Source organism: Barbus barbus (genome assembly GCF_936440315.1).
Source record: "Barbus barbus genome assembly, chromosome: 42".
NCBI lineage: Eukaryota > Metazoa > Chordata > Actinopteri > Cypriniformes > Cyprinidae > Barbus > Barbus barbus.
In genome coordinates, this window is record NC_136720.1 from 18131362 (window position 1) to 18153784 (window position 22423).

Consider the following 22423-nt stretch of genomic DNA (forward strand, 5'->3'; position numbering starts at 1 on the left):
GGGACGCTGTAACCCCTTCTTTCTCTATCCTCCCGCCACCACTTCATCTCGCACATTATCTCGTCAATTATTCACCGAAGATATCTGAATTATTGGGGGTGATGAGCTAGAGAGTGCCATCTCCAGACTGCGCCGAGCGAGGTGAACGCATCAGTCTGTCACGTTACGTGACGCTCGCACGAAACAGTCCAGCACGCACCCGCGTGGCGGGAAGCGCGCGCAGTCTTGGCGAACGGACGTCGTTAAAATGAAGAGCTGCTTATTATTTCGCCTCTCTCTCTCTCTCTCTCTCTCGCTCACCCCCTCTTTCTCTCTCTCTTTCACACACAGACTTGCGATGTAACGTCAGAAAAGAGAGGGATATCCGACAGACGACCACCCCACTTCATCCAAGGAATGCAGGTTCGTTTTTGTGGTAGAAATGAAAGCGGGAGTTTAATTACCGGGCTTCCCAAGGGGAGAACACTTGTTTTCGTGGAGGAGTGGAGTTAAAAAAAATATATTTCCTGGTACTCTTACCCTGGTTTAAGCCTCCTTTGAGCATCTCCAGAAACCATTCATTTCAAGGAAGCTTCAACTTAATCCCAGCTTTAAACCGCTGCTAGTAATGTACAGAGAATCTAATGCTTTCGCGCACCCACCACAGCCACTCACATTGTAACAGATGCAACCGACTCTAACTCTTTGCTTCCTTATTTAGGAGAGAAACTGTCAAAGTATAGTTGGCAATTATCCTTTATCCTAACAGCCTTAATTAGAACAAAAGACCATCACCAATTAGTTCCGGTTTAGGGTCAAATTAAAACACTGCACGAACAATCGTTTCCAAGCTCCTTAATGAGGCTGCAGATCAGAATATGTTTGAGGAGGAAAAAAAGATCTGATTGAAAGATACTGTACCGAGGAAAAGTTGCCGATTAAGACGAGATGGTTGCTCAAATATAGCCGGTTCCCTTGTCAAGTTCCAGGCGAGTGGGTTAAAAACATGCAGCCCGCCTCGGTGCTACTCCTCCTCGCTCCCGCTCTAAAAAGATTCCCTTCCTTCTCCCCACGACGGCTGTTTCTTCGCTCGTGGTCTCGTTCCCTCCCTGGCAGCAAAGCAAAACAGACCTGAGCTGGCCCGCACGTCTCCTCGCCTATTTAAGCACCTTCACCAGGTCCCTAGTTAGCAGCACACTCCAGCTCATCCAAGAAGCTGACAAGCACCGTTAGGGAAGGCAGCGCATGTTGCTCTAATGGACCTCATTAAGTTCTACTTACAGATGTTCTCTTAACATAATTGATCTGCAGCGATTTGAGAGGACGGCAACCTATTCCCTAGCCCCCAATTATGGCCCGGTAATTAGATCCCCAACCTCCAGTTCTCCACATTCACCCTTCTAACATTCCGAAATATCAAAGTATCTCTTTCTCTCAAAGCAAACCCTCCTGCCTCCCCCACCACCTAACCTTCGTGTCTCCACCTCCTTTGCTCCCTCCCCTCCCTAAGACTCCATTCCTCTGACAGTATTGACAGTCAGATCTGCTAACCTTTGTAGTGAAGCCAGACTTAGTAGTGCACTCACTCCAATTGACAGAGCTCAGTCTAGCTTTTTTCCCTCTCGTTTTTTTTTGCGCTCTCTCTCTCTGGTTTTTCTTTTCTCTCCCTGCTGAAATACCCAGGGAAAGAGTGAAGGATGGAGCGTGAGACACATATGGAGGGGGGAGACGGATGGATAAAAACAAGTGTGCACTTTTTGATAAAAGGTTGTAATGATAATATCTGTCAGGGGAGGATCTCTTTTTTTTGCACAATGCCTTTTTATCTTTAATAATTCCTCTGATGGTGAACGTGAGTGCAGGAGGAAGAGGCAGGTGATGGTGTGAACAGTGAGCAGAGATGGCGCTGTGTTTATAATGCCAATCAGAGCCACTCCCCCCACCCGCTTAATTATACGCCGTGCTAAAACACAGAGCACTTTAGGGAAATGTGAATGTCACGCTTACGCACTTAAAAGATGAGACGGTTTCATCACACAGGGAAAAGAGGAAGCTGGGGTGGGTGTGTTTGGTGCCAATCATTGGTGTAAATTTTTCTAGATCATGCACAGTTTGTGGTGTAAACGTGACATGAACAACGGAGCTTTAACGGAGCTTTCCGAGAGCACAAACATGGCAATTGTTTTACAAAAGGTGTTCGATTAAAATTCAAACAGATCCAGTCTGTAAATTTCCTTCCTTAACTTGCACTGTTTCAAGGGCCTATATGATGTATAAACAATGTACGTTGTGTTTCACAAATGATTCTATGCGTTCATTGATTGTAGGGAGTATTCGTTGTGATTTTAGCCTTAAGGTGCAGTCACATTAGTGGAATTTCTGCTAAATTTTGTGGACAAGGTAGGTCTGTTGTCAACAGTAGTTACTCAGAGGACTCTTCCAAACTAGATAACTTAATATTGGTAAACACAGCAAATCTGCATGTTAAAAGTTCAACAAAAAAAATCAAACTAAAAATTCCCTCACTGACGCCGATAGCCTCGTGGGCAGCGTGCCATCATATTGCGCAGTTTTGCTTCGGGTGTCCCGAATTCGAGTCCCACCTTACGGACCTTTCCCGATCTTATCCTCCTCTCTTTCCGACTCGCTTCCTGTCAGATCTCCAATGTCCTATCGAGAACAATGCAAAAACAACAATAAATAACTAAATTAATCCCACATGTGAATTTCCCAATCGCATGGATTCCAATTGAGATGACTGCATTTCACCTGCAGAACTGCACCGTACAAACGTAAATGAGACCACACCGTTAGAGGTGCTTGGAACCTTTTCGGTGATACTGGGGTTGTGAACTCAAATATTGCTGGACTAACAATATTTTTTATGAAGAAATTATTGTATTTTTTTACTGTGAGAGTATGTGTATAATGAAAGGGACATATTTAGTTGCTTTTTAATTTGTTTCACCCCAACAGAGAGCAGGCTGCAGATGAGTGATAGAAAAGTAGAGCTTGTGTCTGAAATAGATGTCATACTGTACATTTGTAAACTCTGGGTTAATATTTTATTTGCATATTAGGGTGTCAGTGTCATTGATTGGACGAACACATACAATACAGTATTTGTTGCTAAACTATTGGCCATTACATTCTTAAAACCGTATTGTTTGCATCACATTGTATACCAGAAACAGGGTTTCATAACAAACAGTGGTGGTAACCAAATTTCAAATCTACAAGTGTGAAAAATTGCTTTACTTAGGGCTAAATGCTTGGTTTAAAAAGACAATAACCTGGGGTTAAGCGCATTGTGACAAGCATATGTAATTATAGTCACGAGAAATAATTTTGATCAGATAGAACCAATCAAGTTTTTTTATGTTGAATTGTCTACAGTCATCATATAGCATCCGTCCATATTCTTTGCCATGTGGCGTTTTATATCCTTCTTTTACAGGTTGTTGCCCCATTGAGATTCATGAATGCACCTTTATATTCATCCAGCACATTTCATCATCTTTTCCTAACACTTTTCAAAATCCCAAACTAAGTTACCCACACTATTCTTCCACAATCTAGTAAGAACCTACTGACTCTAATACAGATTCTCATTCAATCTAATTCCACATACTCTCCTAGAGTTCTCTGCTCCCAGTGGACACAAAGGGACATATGTGACTTTGCATTAATGACCACAAGAGCCTCTCCTTAAAGAGACACCCAATAATTGCTTCAGGTAGGTGACCCTCAGCTAGGGTCAAGGGATGCCTAGTTTTTAATGACAACTTTCATACTCCCAACCTTGCTCTCTCTGCCCTGTAGACCAATTTTAGTTTTTGGCCGAGAGAGAGCTAAAGCGAATAATAGAGGCTCCTCAGCAAAGTCTGAAGAATCACCTTTAGTAATGGGCCTGAGGGGACACCTTTGAAGTTAAAGAACACCCAGACCACAATATACTTTTGCAGTGGGAATCAATGGAGATTACTTAATTCGACCAGCAATTCATTTGTTAAGGCCAGTATGAGAGCTAGAATATCCAAGTGCAACGTGACTCCATTGCAGAAGGAGAGCGTTCCTTGACTGCCTGCAGGCCGGTAGGTAGGCCTGCAGTGAGATCAGATCATTTTAATGTTCAACTATCTTTCACATTTAATGTTCAACTACCTTTCACATTCAGAATGATTTTATGGATGTTGAAGTTCTATTGCTCATGTCAACCTTTCTGATTTGTGATGTTTGCATTTTTATAGTCATTATATTTAGAGTAAACTGCTGCTTTTTAAAAGGTTGTATAAATTTGCAGACAAAATAAACCATTAAATTAAACCATTACCTTTTTGTTGAGTGTCTCCACAGTCCACTGCACTGAATATATATTGAAGCAATATATATATATATATATATATATATATATAAATGTAATAATACCAAAATAGACATTGTGGATATTTGCTAATGTGAATGGATGCATGTATGGAATAGTTGTATGTCCTTGACTTCAGTAATTTTGTATGAATCCAAGTAACATAGAGCCCACAATTAAACATTTTATGTGATTAAATATCTATTATGATGAATATCTTGCTGTTACTTATACTTGAGCTTCTAGGTCATGTTGGAGTTTGGAGGTCAGTTTGATGCTTTCCAATTAAATCTTCCATCACAATGGAGCCTTTACAGTCAATAAACCAGCCAGTGCCTTTTGAGTGTTAGGCCACACACAGCCACATGTTTTCAAAACCACAAGAAGATGAGCCGACTAATATTTCTACAAGCCTTTAATGATAACCTTGAGCAATACTGGTACCTGCTACATAATATCTATTGATTCTATCCAGCATGATTTCCTTGAGTAGCTCGGTTGAAATGACTTGTGTTTGGAACTAAGCATTTCAAACAGACTGCTGTATACCTCTGCGGCAATCAATCAGCCTTAATCCAAAACCAATTTACTCCGCCTGAAAAGGAAAATATCTTTTAATCTCTTGCCGACAATCCCTGATTGCAGTGCTGAGCATCATTTGACAGTAAAATGGAGGATTGTGCTTGTGATGGAACCTCTATTTTATGTACTACACAAAACAGTCTTTAACAAGATTTGTTATATACACACTATAGGCAAAGAGATGCTGTAAATTGCAGTATAATTGTCGTTTGAGTTCATTCTGCTCAGAAGCGTTGCAATTATTGGTGCATAGGTGTAGGGTCAGTTTTTTTTCAGTTCAGTTCAAGGTTTATCTTTGAATCACATTCACATATTTCAACAAAAATCTTTTTTTTTTTTTTTTACTCCTACAACATCCAAACAATTTAAAAAAATTGTAAACTACAACTAAATCTTATTCCACTTTGTCTGTTCGTCCATTTTGTCACAGCCCTGAATATAAAATTGCAATCTCTTAAATATTCATATCAACTAGCACCAAGCTGTCATGCATTAAACACGTGTATTAAATCTCATAATCTATAGCGAGAGTAGACACTTATCTTTTTTATTTTTAAATTTTACGAAAGATAGAGAATTCATCCCAAAGCTAACTACAACTAACTTTAGTTTCCTTGTGACACATCAGTTACTCTCAAATCTTCATGTATACTGTACATAGCAAAAATAGGTTTGTATTCATAATGAAATTGATTGTTTTATCAAAGCTTAAAATAAAGCAAAATGAAGGCTAAGGTGCAAAATGTCCCTTTTTGGCCCATCAAAAGTCTCTTAATCACGTCTGCTTCGTCTTGATTGCAAATAAAAGGAGTCAAAATATGCAAGCAACTTTGTCTCGCTGAGAAATGACTCCAGAGGCCCAGGAACAAAACCATACATCTTGTTGTAAAGTTTTGGCGCTGCTGATGCTGTTTTGGAGGCTGGGGGGGTTGATCTCAGAGTCTGTCAGCCAGTTAGATGAGGCTCTGATTTTCATCTGCGTGTATATCTGGGAGCACTAATTGGCAAGATGAAGCGATGATTGATGTCACTGATGTTCTCCTGCGCTCTTGCTGCAATTTTCCCACCCACACGCGTCAGTCAGTGTAATGACATGGTGTTGCTACCGTAAAAGTTGCCCTTTTACATTGATCTGAGATCAGCGCTGTGCCATTTCTTAAAATAATTAAGCCTGCGATTCAAGGAGGGGGAGCTAAACCTTGATCAGCACACGAGAGGCAATGACATCACGGCCCATCCTCCATCTGCTTTGACGTTGTACAGTCTCTCCCTTTATTCGAATCATTGAAGGACATCACCTCTCTGTTCAGTGCCATTAGCCTCTAGCTCATTCTTTTCCCCAATGCTAATTGACTCAAAAACACACAAGGTGAGGTCCCCGGGATGAACTAAAAGCATGCGCAGACAGGCCTAACAATGGCCTCATTACAAAAATGAACTGGAATAGAATGTGGTAAGTGTTCAAACTCTTGTTGGCCATGGGAATGGAAGCATTTGCGCTTTGGTGAGCTTTTCAAAACATACTTAGCATGAAATTAATTTTCTGCATGTCAATAGGTGGCATTCTAAGCACCTACAGCTCTGTTGTTTGAATGAGAAGCATTAACCTTCACCTTCAGCAAGGGCTGCAAATTTGGCAGATTCCAAAACTCATAGGCTTAAAACAAGAGACATAGTCAAAGCAATACACTTATTTCCATGCTATTGAGTGCTCTCAAGGTAAGGTTATGCAAGTGAGAATGAAAGGAAAGTGGCTTTTAGATGTCATTATTTGGCTAATATTTTGGACCCTGATGGTGAATCTCTCTGATACAGCCTTGACTAACTTTGCAACCTTTTTCTAGTATGTAAGTTGGAGGTATAAAGAAAGGATTTAAAGAAGATTGCCTCCGCTTTGCTATGATCGATCCTTGGAGAACAACTTTCCATCATGCAGAGGGGGGCCTGAGCTGAAGACGACAGCTAATTAAGATGGCTAATCGCCACATTTCAGAGTGGTTAGAACAACTGTCACTCTTTATGATCTGCTCGACTGCTGCTGCACAAGCACGTGACATCATAAAACTGTGCCAGTTATCCACCCCAATGTCCAGAGTCAAGTCCTGCGTGTGAATATGTTTACTTCCCTTTAATACAGTATGCAGAACCGCTATCCCATAATGCCACGGGAGGTAAGGAACCATCAGATTCAAAAGTAATTAAATTGGTAGAGGTATGTGAGCCAGGTGACTCTTTAAGTTTTACAGTTCTAAGAAAATCTTCCTTGTATAATGCCAAAGTAAATAGTTTTTTAGGTTGTGGTTAGTATGATTTAGGTGAAAGAACATATAATTCTACAGAAGTAAAATGCTACATACTTGGATTCCTACAGAAAATACTTTATTATCAAGTTAAAGGATCAGTTCACCTAAAAATGTAAATTCTGTCATTAATGATTTATCCTGTCATTCCAAACCTGTAAGACCTTCATTCATCTTCAGAACACAAATTAAAATGTTTAATGAAATCTGAGAGCTTTCTGACCCTCCATAGACAGCAATTGTCCTACCACGTTCAAGGTACCAAGAACATTGACAAAATAGTCCATGTGACATCAGTCGTTCAACTGTAATGTTATGAAGCTATGAAAATACTTCTTGTGTGCAAATAAAAACAAAAATAACTTATTTTCCGTGTCAGTCTTCGATGCTTGTTCACAAGAGTACAACGATGCATGCACAGAAGCCGGAGTTCTATTGTAGAACCCAGATGCGCTGCGCCTTGTTACTTTTGTGGAAGAAAATAAATTGTTGAATAAAGTCGTTATTTTTGTTTTCTTTGCACACAAAAGTATTCTCGTAGCTTCATAAAATTACGGTTGAACCACTGATGTGACATGGACTATTTTGTCAATGTTCTTGGTACCAGAAAAGCTCTCGGATTTCATAAAAAATATCTTAATTTGTGTTCAGAACAAAAGTCTTATGGGTTTAGAACGACATGTGGGTAAGTAATTAATGACAGAATTTTCATTTTTGGGTGAATTATCCCTTTAAGTATGTTATTACACTACGGCTATTCAAATGCAGCCATGCTTTACCTTAACGAGTGGTTTAGCTTCTCCAACAGCACTTAAAACAATTAACTCATGACCTGATAGATGAGCTTTAAGTCGTGACATACCCTGGAAGAAATTAGCAAGATCAGAGACTTTTTGATGCCAAGAATCCGCAAATATGATGGCACCCTTCCAAGGGGCACCTTCCTAACATATAAAGGTAGCTACATATTTTCATGTATAAAGAACCATTTATACTGGTATGATGGGCTCTCTGGAACCCTCTCACGGCCCTTTGGGGCTCCAAAAGTTTGAAACCCCTTAAGCTAATAGAAAGTTGTATCCGTACATCAGCCAGTTTTGTCTTCATCGCACACAGTCCCTAGTACGGAAGACAGAGAATATTATAAACATCCGGCAGACTCGGATGATGCACCCGTTCCTTTTTTTTTTTTACATTTGGTTTCTCATGTCACAACCCCTGTGAGCTTGATGGGAATGTGTTCTGGCATAAAGCTGCAAATTAGGCGTGTAGTTCAAGCTTCTTTTGGTGGTTCAAAGCCAACCAGGATTGAGGCTTTTTTCCCTGATTCATATGGTACACAGCGACGAAAACGGGGTTGATGTACAAGCAAACTGAGAATCTTTACATCTCACTCCTGTCTCTTCGTCTCCCTCTCTCTCGCACACATGCTACCCCTTTCTCCTTTTTTATTTCCCTCCGTGTTTTTGTGTAGGAGCTTGCGAGTCCCCTCCTTCATGTTTTAATTGGCTGCTCTCTTTGCATGTCAGGGGACCTGGTGGAATAGTTACTAATCCTCCAGCGACAATCAGACCGGATGCCGTTCTCGGGAGGGTGCAAAAAGGCATTTCAGACACCCTCCTCTCACATCGCGCCCCATTGTAGTTCAGATTGCTCTGACGCCATCTTCACAGTAGCCCATAATGTGCACCTTCTTCAAACGTGCTGAATTATCTCATGTAAAATAACTGGGATGAATATATCTGTGGCTTTGTCAGGAAATGTAAAGATTTTAATGGCATATGAACAGAAAGAAACACCAAAAACGTGTAGAGAGACTGTACAGCTCAGGTAGTTCAAGGCCCATTATTTTCCAATATGAGGCTTTCTGTCTTTGCAGGAACTCTTTCGCCATGATAGGAGAAGCAATATTGAAAATGGAAGTGGATGCGCAACTGAGTTGAAGCATTGGGCCCACCAAATTGAAGGCAGGAGACAGAGGCCTATGAGCCGGCGTCTCATCAAATGGCTCACGAGGCCTTACATTTTTTTTTTTTTTTTACTAAAGCGATTTGCGCATCCTCTGTGCGGAGATGAACATCAGCCTGGCTAAGCCCTGACGAGTGCTTATAAGAGAAAACTGTTTGGGAGTGATTTCCCATCTGGATTCAGCTCGGATAAGCAGTTTTAAATTGCAGTAGGACTTATACCATTGACTACATTACTGAGTCCACCAGGCCACGATATTGCATCACTTGCTCATTGTCTGATCTCAGAATACAGCTAAGGTTAAAAAAAATAAGGCTGGTAAGAAGTGGATGTACCTGTTTCAAAAGGGTACAAAGTATATCACAAACTCTCAGTACTTGCAGGTGAGGTTAGAGTAAATTGTAGAGGTTGCCTATATTTGGTTGATTGAAACATTCAATGAAAGAGGCATAATCATGAAAGATTTGATTGATCTTTTTACTTTGGGAATGTCATGTATTGAAGCCACTGCAATGTTCTTTCGGCTCTTAGTTCTTTCATATCCTAGCAAAGTAAGTGATATTCTCAAATGCACACCGGTCATGAGGGAGGGAGAAGGAGACGTTTATATGTGCAGCTAGGGACTAAGTGTTCTTTCTGGCAATTTTTTGAAAGTTGATCTGTTGAGATTCTGAATGTGTTGCAAAAAAAGAAAAGCTCTTGGAACACAAAACATGAGTTTTTGATTCGCTTCTCAAGTCATAGTGCCACTCAATTCTTCTTGTAGTTGGTTATGCCCTTGTAATTTTTGATATGTTATTTCACTGCATTACGCTAGTGTTTAGACAGTTGCATTGCTAAGGCATGCGTTGAAGCATCTTTCTTAACAAAACAGATATGTGAATGTTAACAAAATGTTAGCATTCAGTAGTTTTTTAGATGTTATGCACATAGGTTTTACATACCTGAGTGAAATTGAAAAGTGTATATATATATATATATATATATATATATATATATATATATATATAATTTTTTATAGTATTTTTTTAATATTTTTTAATATAATATTTAAATCAAATTAAACTGTGTAATATTTATTTATTAATGTTTTTACATAATGTTATGTATAATGTTATGCAAATAATAACTTATTATTATTATTTGCATATCTTGTGAATTATTCATAGATGTTTTTGTTGGATTTATAGGTAGCAGCAATAATTGTTCACATTATGGGTTTTAATATATTTGACAAATTTACAGAAATTCTGTGCATTTCCTCATAAATGCAGTATTTGCCCTCTAGAAATGCTTTTCTTGGGCTTTTTTATTTAATATTTTAGCGCCTCAAAACAATAGCATAAATAATATAAAAAAAGTATTTGAGGTCTATCCATCACAGCATTTCCCCCTATAGTGTGTAAACATAACTGAAGTCAGAACTGGGCAAAGACTTATTCCACAGTGGGACATCAAACGTATTAATGCCTTTGTGCAGTAGAAGACATATGATCGGCGTCTTTGAGTTCTTCAATCTCCATTTTGATGTGAAGGCCTGGCCCACTGTAAAGGCAACGCTGCTGACTCAGTTGCTTCCTTTTTGTGATTGTTTTTCTTTCTCACTATTGCAACGTTCTGTTAAAAACTGATTGGTTCAAACCTGAGCTCGTGAATACTGAAAACCGCTACCTTGAGTTGACATCAGGGTACATTGAGCACTTGTTTGCAGGTCTGTCTCCCTGAAATGGGTTCTTTCCTCTTTCTTCAGTTCCTTGTGTCCTTCAGTCAAATGCATTCTCCTCCAAACATGGCATAATCTTCCCGTTTGTGAGGGCAGTGCTCAACTCCAAAAAGGGGTCGCCTCAAAATAATTGCTTCAAATAAATGAGCTCTTAAAGGTCCATTAGCCCAGCCTCTTCCTCAGCTAATAGCGTTCAGTGATATCAAAGATTGCTGGAAGGGGCCTTGCCACGGAACAGATGGGGCCATCCTCTCCTAGCTGTAAATGAGAATTCTGAATGGATCCCAGGCCTTCATCATTACCTGGGCCTCCTGATAAAAAGGAATCTAAACCTCTCCGATTATGTCACGCTTCACAAAAAGTAAATGCCCTTCACATGGTTCAGTCAATCGTTTTAGTGCATTTAGGTGTAATTGCATGCACAAGTGGGAGAGGGAGGGACTTGAGCTGTTTCTATGAGAGCCCAGGTGCAAAAAAAAGGTTCTGCCATCACACTTACAAAGGTACATTTACTTGCACTTCCAAAATCTTTATTACTTTGTGTTTCTGTCTTGAATTTTAAAGAAAGTACAGTTAAGTTTGTTGGGGGCTTCAAAAAGGATGCCAATGGACCATAAATGTATAAAGTACAGGTGCATCTCAGAAAATTAGAATATGGTGAAAAAGTTAATTTTTTCTTGTAACTTATTTCAAAAAGTGAAACTTTCATATAGTTTAGATTCATTACATGTAAAGTAAAACACTTCAAAAGTTTTTTTTTTGTTTTAATTTGGACGATAAGAGCTTACAGCTCATGAAAGTCAAAAATCAGTATCTCAAAATATTACAATATTTCCTAAGATCAATCAAAAAAAGGATTTGCAAAACAGAAAAATTCAAGTTCTTTAAAGTATGTTTATTTATGCACTCAATACTTGGTCGGGGCTCCTTTAGCACAAACTCCAGCATCAGTGAGGTGTGGCATGGAAGCGATCATCCTGTGTCTCTGCTGAGGCACTATTGAGCCTTCAGCTCGTCTGTATTGTTGGATCGACTGTTTCTCATCTTTCTCTTGAAAATATCCCATAGATTCCATATGGGGTTCAGCTCAGGCATGTTGGCTGGCCAATCAAGCACAGTAATATCATAGTTAGCAAAGCACTCGGAAGTGGTTTTGGCACTGTGGGCAGGTGCTAAAGTCCTGCTGGAAAAGGAAATCAGCATCTCCATAAAGCTTGTCAGCAGATGGAAGCAGAAAGTGCTCTAAAATCTCCTGGTAGATGGCTGCATTGACTTTGGACTTGATAAAACACAATGGACCAACACCAGCAGACGTCACGGCACCCCAAATCATCACTGACTTCGGAAACTTCACACTGGACTTCAAGCAGCTTGGATCTTCAGACCTTGAAAAGGGGGGAAGTAGTGTGTGGCCAATATGGTGACCCATACTCAGAATTTGTGCTCTGCATTTAACCCATCCAAGTGTACACACAGTAGTGAACTGAGACTCGAACCCATGACCTTCGGGTTACAAGTCCGACTCTCTATCCATTAGGCCACGATTGCCCTGTATTGAACTGCCCTGTTCATTGATTTCCAAATGAAAAGCAAAATTTACTTTTATCTTTTTTTTCTTTCCTGATTAAATAAAGGCGATAAAAACTGAAAGGAGGACTTTGGACCACTGAGTAACATTCCAGTTCTTTTTCTCCTTAGCCCAGGTAAGATGCTTCTGGCGATGTTTCTGTTTCAGAAGTGGCTTGGTAGCCCTTTTCCTGAAGATGTCTGAGTGTGGTGACTCTTGATGCACTGATTCCAGCTTCAGTTCACTCCTTGTGAAGCTCTCCCAAGTGTTTGAATTGGCTTTGCTTGACAGTATTCTTAAGCTTGCAGTCCCTGTTGCTTGTGCACATTTTCATACCCAATTTCTTCCTTCCAGTCAACTTTGTATTTAATATGCTTTGATACAGCACTCCTTGAACAGCCACCTCTTTCAGTAATGACCCTCTGTGACTTTCCCTATTTGTGGAGGGTGTCAATGATCGTCTTCTGGACCATTGCCAAGTCAGCAGTCTTCTCCATTATTGTGGTTTCAAAGAACAAGAGATCCCCAGAATTTATACTGTAGGGATGGTCATTTATTGAAACTCAAATGTAAATATTGTAATATTTTGAGATACTGATTTTTGACTTTCATGAGCTGCAAGCTCTAATCATCAAAATTAAAACAAAAATGTTTTTTGAAGTGTTTTACGTTACATGTAATGAATCTAAAATATATGAAAGTTTCACTTTTTGAAATAAGTTACAAGAAAAAATGAACTTTTTCACCAATTTGATTATTAATAATAGATTTTTGTCATGACTATAGTTTTATAACATAAAAATGTATGTGTTTATTTAAAAACAATTATATATTAATTTAAATGATACATTTTCATTTATTTAATTGAATTGAAATGAATTAATTTTAATTAATTTAATTTATATATTTATGCCATAGGTTGTTTTAATTAGTTTTTATATAATTTAATTAACAATAAAGTAATTGTATATTGTATTATATTGTGTATTACATTTACCAATACGTCATGTAACAATGTCTAATTTGTGAACAAATTTAATTTATAAAAAAAAAAAATGTAGTTTCGTTTCATTTAGTTTTAAAGTCAGAACTCTCCAATGAATACAATTAATTGATTCATTCACATCCAGATCTTGAGTTCAACTCACTGATTCGATGATTTGGTCTAGGCACTTAACAGCCCACTGGAGTTGAAGATTATCAGTGAATAATTGCTTATATTTTAGTCTATTCCTCACATGAAAATATGACTTACGAAGATTTTATTATGCTTTTGTGTCCTTTTTGAAGTCTCAGTCATTTCAGTTGCATACAAATAAGCATCCTGTCCAATGTTCAAAATTTCTTCATCTGGAAAAGACAAATAGGGGTAGGTAAATAATGACAAAACTTTCATTTTTGAGAGATCTGTACCTTTAACAATTTTATAAATGTGTTTTCTCTGAATAGATAAAAAACACAGACTATAAGCCAAAACCCTAAAAAATATCCATTGCTTTCCTGAGAAGGTGTAATTTATTTCAGCTCTGACAGATTTGGATCACTTTAGAACCGAAGTAGGGGGGAAGAAATCCTCTTTTTGAGGGAATACATTTTTCATTTGCCACATTTGTATTGCATTTATAAATGCAACAGCATCATTAGCATGTTCAAGCAGTTGTCAGGCTGGTAGAACATCACTCAGCCTCTCAAGTGACCAATAAATTCCTCTGGGCATCTTCTCCCTAATCAGAATTTAATCTGTTAGCTGCCTCCTCCTCCCCCTTAGGTGAGTTATGTTTTTTTGGGATGGTCTATTGGTCTCCAGGGGTCAACACCCACTTTTCCTTCCGGTAACCAATCTGGTAGTGATCTAAATATCCTGAGGCTCTCTGTCATCTTCAGCTCAGTCCTCCTGTAGTAATAGCACATTAATTTAGGCCCAAAATATTTCATAACATGTCCTCAGACAGATACCAAGCAGCAGTTTGTTGGCAACAGGGCAGAAATGCATTGGAATGAGAGATGTGGCGTGTGCAAAAGAGACATATATAAAATTTGCTTTTAATGAGAAAAACAAATAGCATTTAAAGAGAGCATCACAAGAGAGCAGAGGTGGGATGACAGCAGCGTGTGTGGCTGCAAGCGTGTGTGTGGTGATGGGAGGGGTAATGATTTTTGAGAATTTCCCAGGGTGTAGTTAGAGAGGCAACAGAAGGCGGCCCTGGCAGAGTTCTCGCCTTCGATTATGTATACTCTTTTATTCAATCATTGCATCTCTCAGCGCCTGACATTTGGTCAATAGTGCAATCTTCTAGTGATCAGAAAACGGCAGACAGCCCACCGCACAGAATTCCATTAGTTTTTCTTTCAGTGGATGCACTTGAACAAGATAACTGGATATAACGTCACGTTTCTCACACTGATTGAATAGCAAACATCATATAAACCACATAATTTAATTGGTCCTTCTTATTCTCTCCTATCTTTCTATCGTTCTATCTATTGTTCTATCGTTTTGTCATTCTATCTCTCTGTCTGTCTGTCTGTCATCTATCTATCGTTCTGTTGTTCTGTCTCTATCTATCTGTTTATCTATCTGTCTGTCTGTGTATCTATCTGTCTGTCTGTGTATCTATCTATCTATCTATCTATCTATCTATCTATCTATCTATCTATCTATCTATCTATCTATCTATCTATCTATCTATCTATCTATCTATCTATCTATCTATCTGTCTGTCTGTCTGTCTGTCTGTCTGTCTATCATCTGTCCATCCGTCCATCTAGGAAAGCATTGTTAGAATCCATCAATCATACATCTGCCTATCTAGAAACATTGTGAAGCATTGTTAGAAAAAAAATCTGTTTCAGTGTTCTTGAAACTGGAAATTATATACAGAGAGCAAATAAATGTGTACAAAAGGTTACACAGGACAAAAGCTTAACAAAGAGCCCCAGCAAAAGCCTGAAATGAGAGACACAATCATTTAGCTGAATTATCTCCTATGGCATTTAAAGGACATGCAGTGCTTTCATGTAAAAGCAGCCCATGGTGGAGGGTTTTACTAAGATTCTATACATCCTTTCCTATTCAAGTACTATGACAGCCTTGATTCAAATGAGGCCACCTTGAAACATCTCACACACAAAGCAGGAAAAATAGAGGTGAAAGTAATTTTCAGTTACGACATAAGTCGGCAGGATGGAGGTCATGTTTTAACCGTCATTTATTGAGCCTCTGTGTAGCAGCTTACAAAACCATTCCTCAATGCATCTGCAAGAGTTTTTGTTGCATTGCTATTAGCAGCTCCCATACTGCGCCATTGTCCTGCTGAACAGAATTCAGATATACGCTACAGGTTTGATGACAGTGGAAGTTTGCAGGGAGTTAGTGATTATTTTGGACATTTTTAATAATTAACTGCCACCAGGCCCTCTCTTTCTCTTCTCTGCATCGCTCTGCCCAGTGCTCAGGAGACGGCCAATGAGTCTCAACAGATTGCCACTGTGTGAATATTTAAAGAAAACAACATGAATAAATTAATGCCCCACAGCTACTGTTCATGCCTTGCAAACTTGGAAAACAGAAAGTACTGTGATGTAACAATGCTCTTTAGTACTGTCCTAGACACGAAATACTGAAATGAGATCACTGTAGCATGATATTCAGGTTGTGCAATCTGCCCTTGGATCGTACAAAACATTATAATTTCATTTAAATGTTATTTTTATTGCATTTGCTCTTTCTGTATTTCTTCCTATATCATTTAAATGAAAAAAGTTGTGCATATTATTCTGAGACCAGTCATGTAAGTGATAAAAGCACAGATAGTTCAGGGCCATATGCTAGGTGCTTTATTGTAAACCTGTAATTACTGAATCGATGGCAGTCTTAAAGGGTTAGCTTACCCAGAAATGAACATGTTGTCATTTATTTAACCACCCTCGTGTCTTTCGAAAGTTGAGTTATTTTGCAGAATGTCTCAGTTGCTTTTTTCCTTAAAATGAAAGTGAATGGGGATGGAAGCTGTCAACCTTCAAAATGACCAAAGCACCCACAAAATCACCATAATAGTGGCCTGTATAATATATTTAAGTTTAATTCAATGTGTTTCTTGCCATTTCTTTGTAATTATAAGTGAAATTTCCTACATTGCAAAAAACATATTTTTGCTGGCCAAAATGTATTTTAAACATATGCAAAATATATGTTGTAAATAGTGAAGCTCAATGAAATATATTTTGAAATAGAAAATATATTTGGTTTCAGACTATATATAGCAAAGCATATATAAAAAATGTAGTATGTTTCTAGCTGAATTTTATTCAAATGTGTTATGTTCACAGATGGATCTCTTGGATTGAAATATATAAGGCACTGTATATTTTTTAAATGCTTTAAAAAATAATATAGATTTTAAAATACAGTGTAAAAAATATACAAAAATAGGCAAAAATATATTGATAGAAAGTATTTGCCACGGTGTTGCAGGAAGGAAGACAAAGACAGGAGGTGCAGTTCCAACTCACAGAACAACAAGGGAAACCACAACATAACTATAACGGTGACCGGACAACCAAAGACTGAACAGACTAGGGCTTAACTACATATAAATACATTAAATACATATAGAAAAAACGAGGGTAATTGACTAGACACAGGTGAATCAAATGAGACAATCAAACAAGAGGGAAAAACTGGGTCACAGGGAGAAAAACACAACAAAACAGGAACACAAGTCTGACAGCATTTATGTAATTTTTTTTTTTTGGGGGGGGGGGGGGGTATATGAGTTCCTCGCAATTTCTCAGTGAAGTTTTGGTGCTTTTATAGTGTTTTTTGTCATATTTACTTTTATTGTATGGACGATAGAAGACATTCAGAAGAAAAAAAAATAATACAGATTAAGAGCGACTTAGATTACTAAGAGTGAGTAATTGATGTCTGAATATTCATGCTTGGATAAACTATCCCTGTAACATTTACATCTACTATGTTTGACTTTTAAATGAATGCTATCTTGTATGTTTCCACTAGAAACCCAAAACAAATTTCAGCAGGGCATGAGACATGGCCATGCACCTTGACTCTGAATTAACTGGCATTCACAGAACATACATGCGTAATACTTTAACATCTAGTTCTCACTCAGAAGGTTTAACCTTTACATTTTAATCTTACAGTGTCATTCACAGACACATGCACACATAGGAAATCCCATCCTGTCTACCTCAACTTACACTACAGGCAAGTTCGATCAGCTCTGGGGTTAAAAGTCGGCAGGGTAGAACATCGTGAGCGGTTTCTACGAATATGACGCATTTCATTGGTTTGTGCCTCATCTAGCGATAATTTGCTGCTCACAGATAGGGATAAAAGTGTTAATCTACTGTATAATCATAATCCCTCTAGGAGGCCTGCAGGGAAATATAAGTCCTAGTTACAATAAGAGAACCGCTGACACCCGAATTATTTTATCATCTCATTTCAAAGTTGGGGAAACTTAACTTTACGTCAAACAAAGAGCGAGCATGAGTCAGATTCAAGCTTCATAACAGAAGCGCGCTGCTACCTATGAAAACAGACCTAACTTTGATGGTTCACCAAGGCCCTTGTGCATTATCATTCATATTAAACTATAACCCAGTGGCACTTATTTTCCTGACACAATTTCGCTGGTCAATCAATAATGCATCCCAGAGTTCAATTCGAGATGGATAGATATGCTTTATCCTGCACATAATATTGTGGGCAATCTTACAGTGCAGTCGTTGGTGGAGATAGAATTACCGGCCGCTAATCAGATGCTAAAGAGCGAACGGCGTCTGTTTGCGTGCATGGAAGATGGCTTAATATTACAGGGAACATTAATGGAAGAGGAAAGGTAAGCAAATATCTGGCGAGATACCTGCTATCAAGCAGTTAAACAATTTCCGAACAGCCCGCATGTCAATAATGCAACTGCCCTCAGCAGTTAGGAAAGTTCTGCTTTATTGCCGATTTACATAGAAATTGCCTTATTTTAGACTCGATGGGCTTTTTTTTAATGCATTATCTGCTACTCTGTCTTATCTATAAGATGGCGAGGTTCTGATTAGAATTATACACAATCAGGGTTGGAGAGTGCCTTTCAACTGTGAAGCGTACTGAAGTTGTCATAGGGTTCAGTCCGAGAGTTCTGCTTCTATTATTTATCTAATTAAAATGCAAGGTGATATTGGTGAAAAAATCACAGCAGTGCAGAAATAATTATATATATAACGAAAACTCGACCACATCGCTGTAGAAATGATTATTGATAGGAATGTGATTCCACCCCCACCCCCCTTAGTGTTAAAGTGTTTGCACACAGTCCATAAGAGTAATTATTATTTCAGGAGAACAAATATCACCCCTTGGGCTCCAATTATTTTCATGCATTGTCTCCCTTAGCTTCTGACTAGGTCTGGTTGTTTTGCCTTTGTTCTTTATTTATTTTTTATCCATCTTCTTTTTCTTGGAGAGTTTGCATTGTACAACTTTAACCCTTTGTGCTGATGCCTTTTTGCAAGTGTTATCGTTTTTGTAGCACGCTGTGAATTTCTATCCACTTATTAATGTTTGATAAGCTGTCTAATCTCATAAAAGACTGACAAATACCCGAACATATTGAATCAAATGGCAGTTGAAAATTCTGTTTTGTCATGAAATTTTTTTTTTTTAAATATATTAAAATAGGAAATAATTATTTTAAATGGTAGTATTTTACAATATTCTTTTTTATGCAATTTCAAATGCTATTAAAATGAAGATGCTATTTTTCACAAATAAATGCATGCAGTGTTTATATATTTAATTACACACAATGGAAGAAAAGGGGAGTGTTTCGAAACCTGTTTGGAAACAATTATTATATTATTAATTATTAGCGCTATATAAATGCACCATTCATTCATTCATTTATTCATTCATTCATGTTATAATTATTTTTGGTGTTGATGGCTCTAACAAAAGCTCAAAGTCATTGGGCTTATGGTCAGATCTCATTGAAAGTGTCATCTTGTGAAAGTGTCATCTTCATTTTCCTTCGTATTATCACTTGCAGACCAACCAGTGGCAGTTCTGCCATTGTACAGGCATTTGCTATGCGAAAATCATCATTGTCAAAGGCAACTTAAAGTTTACACCAACTAATTGGTAGCAACATAAAAGGGGAATTGAAAAATGACAGAAGACACCCTGCTCCCAACCCCCCTTTTGAAATTTGTCAAAATGTTTTCTCTTATAACGGGAAAACAAAGCATTCGCTCGTTAACGATGAAAGAGTTGCCTAAGTCCCCTGTTGATTGACGATCACTGAGATGTATGACACCTCTCAACTTGTCATGGAGGAGTTATTTGTACTCGGCTGCGATCTGTTCTGTGAGGAGAGACCAGATGTCCCGTCTTAATTAGGCCTGCAGTGATGTTTTTAATGACTTCTACCCCATTACGGGCAGAGCGTGCGCTAGTGAGAACGAGAGAGGAGTTTCAAATCTTCCTCGTTTTGACGTCACTCTCGTCTGAATGCATGTGAGCTCCAGGAAGTGTGCTGCTTTTTGTCGGATTGTGGTGTGTGATTTGAGATATGCTAAAACCCTCTGAAGAGCCGGGGAGGAACTTGGGGGTTTGGAGCGAGAGGAGTCTATGAAGAACAAATGCAATTTTTCCGCCTAATCTCCTCTCTGAATTGTTTTTGTATTGCATGCTTCATTTATATCTATGAGGGTGCACATTGTGTAATATATTTAATTAATGGCGTCTGTTATGGAAAACTAGGCCAGACTAGTTGATGGGAGATTTCTAGTGCACAAAGACTGATATAAAACACTCATACAGAACTTAGCTATGCTCTCCCAAAAGGTTTATGCACTATTCTACTGTTCTATTGCACGTCTGATCTCTAATTCTGATTCCCCTCCAGACGACCGCCAAGAAAAGGAATCGTCTCGTACCTAGATTTGGCGTTCGCACTTGGAGATTCATGACAGGCCGTCGGTACATGGAGTATTAGAGCTCTCACTTAAAATGCACAGATCAAATTTGAATTTGGCCTATATTAAATTATATCTCTTCCTCTGATGTGTCAGGTCGGTACATTTGGAAAATGGCGCAGAAGACTGTTCGGAAGGCATTACCTGCGTGCAGATCACCTCAAGGTAGAATCAAAAGTAAGTTTCTGAATAAATGTAATTGCTTTGCCATAATGAGGGTATAAAATGTTATTAATATTTTAGAACAAGTCCTATTTTTCATTTCTGAAAACCACTACGGGGCTCCTTTTCAAAGGGTTTCAGTCAAAACCCAATGGGAGATTCAATTGACTTTAATCTTGCATTCGTTTGAAAATTTGAGCCCATTAGTTAACTTTGCCTTTTCTGTGCAGTTTTCATTGCATTTCAATGAAGCCGCTTTCCTGTGGTGTTAAAACACTAATAGTTGCTTCAAATAGTAAATGAGGGAAGGATATATAGAGGGAGAGAAAGTGGGGAAGAGAAGAGTTGATGACCTAAAATATTTATATAAAACATCTGTGTTTTTATGGAGGATGGAATAAAAAAAAGAGCCAATACACAGCTACAGGGTACAGGAATCAAATATTTATATGCTTTAGTGAATAATTTGGGGATTGAATGCAACTATTAAGTATTCTGCACCAAACGCGGTGCTCTGACAACATATCAATTGTGGCCAGGTGCACCAGCTAATTGGTGAAATGCATTGTGGTCACTGGCAAGGGAAAATCAGGGGACTGGCCGTAATCAAATAAACGGAAGGCCTGAATAATTCTTTTTGAAGTGCTACGGACCTCATGAGTACGACGCGACTCTAATTGATGACGCTCGGCACGTACCCACCCGCTGAATTCACGAAGACCCCCCTACACCTGCTCAACCCACTCGGGACCAACAGTATGAAGGAACCGTATTTGAAACCAGTTCATTTTGACTCGCTTCAACTAATTTTGATTTGCTAGAGACCAAATCTCCAAAGAACAATCTCAAAGAGTGCCAGTGCTTCATCGGATCTCCACGGTAAACCATCTTCTCACTACCTTTCCTTATAAATCACATAGGATGATTAAAACGCCTGCCTTGTGAAATGCTAATGCGTAAAAAGCATTTATTTGACATCTGCTAAATAACAACAGTCCTTACCTTGAGGCTGACCATCAGCCCACCCCCCCACCCCCTTAATGGTCAGCATTTTGAATCCCTGCTGCTCAGCTTTGAATAAATAAATTGTGTCATTATGCTTTTCATCGTCTGATAAACAGCTCTTTTTCGCACTCAGAATCTCCATTAAAGAAAAGTAGGTCAAGAGCAGAGGCTTTAAACGTCAAGCCAATACACTTCTCTTCTCCTTACTTCTCTCCTAAAAAAACCTGCAGACTAGAAAGCCACCCCAGTGGTTTATCTCAGTCCTAACTCAGCACTTGCACCAGTTAAATACAAGTGCACATCAAAGCATGTATCCAGATCAGGTTATTTTGGATAAAGTTTTGGTATTGTTGGTAGCAATGCAGCACATACGAGACATTAGGAAATATTATGAATTTATTCATATGGGATAGTTATTTTGTGTTATGATCCTTCGGCCCTATAGAAATGCCTATGGCCAGATAGTATTTTGCTTATTACATGATTCTCTGGAATGCTTGAATCAGTTGTTGTTGTTTTTGTTGGTGCTGTCCGATTTCCAACATATCATGTTTCTTGTATCACTTCAATCTCTGTCTTCTCATATAATAGTATCATATTTATATGTATTATTAATATTAAGAGTATTAATAAAATCAGTAATTTTATGAATTAATAAAATAAAATTGTTAATTAAAATGAATTGGTTTTAGCAATGCACCAATATAAAAACAATTCTGGGACTCTCTCTCTCTCTCTCTCTCTCTCTCTCTCTCTCTATATATATATATATATATATA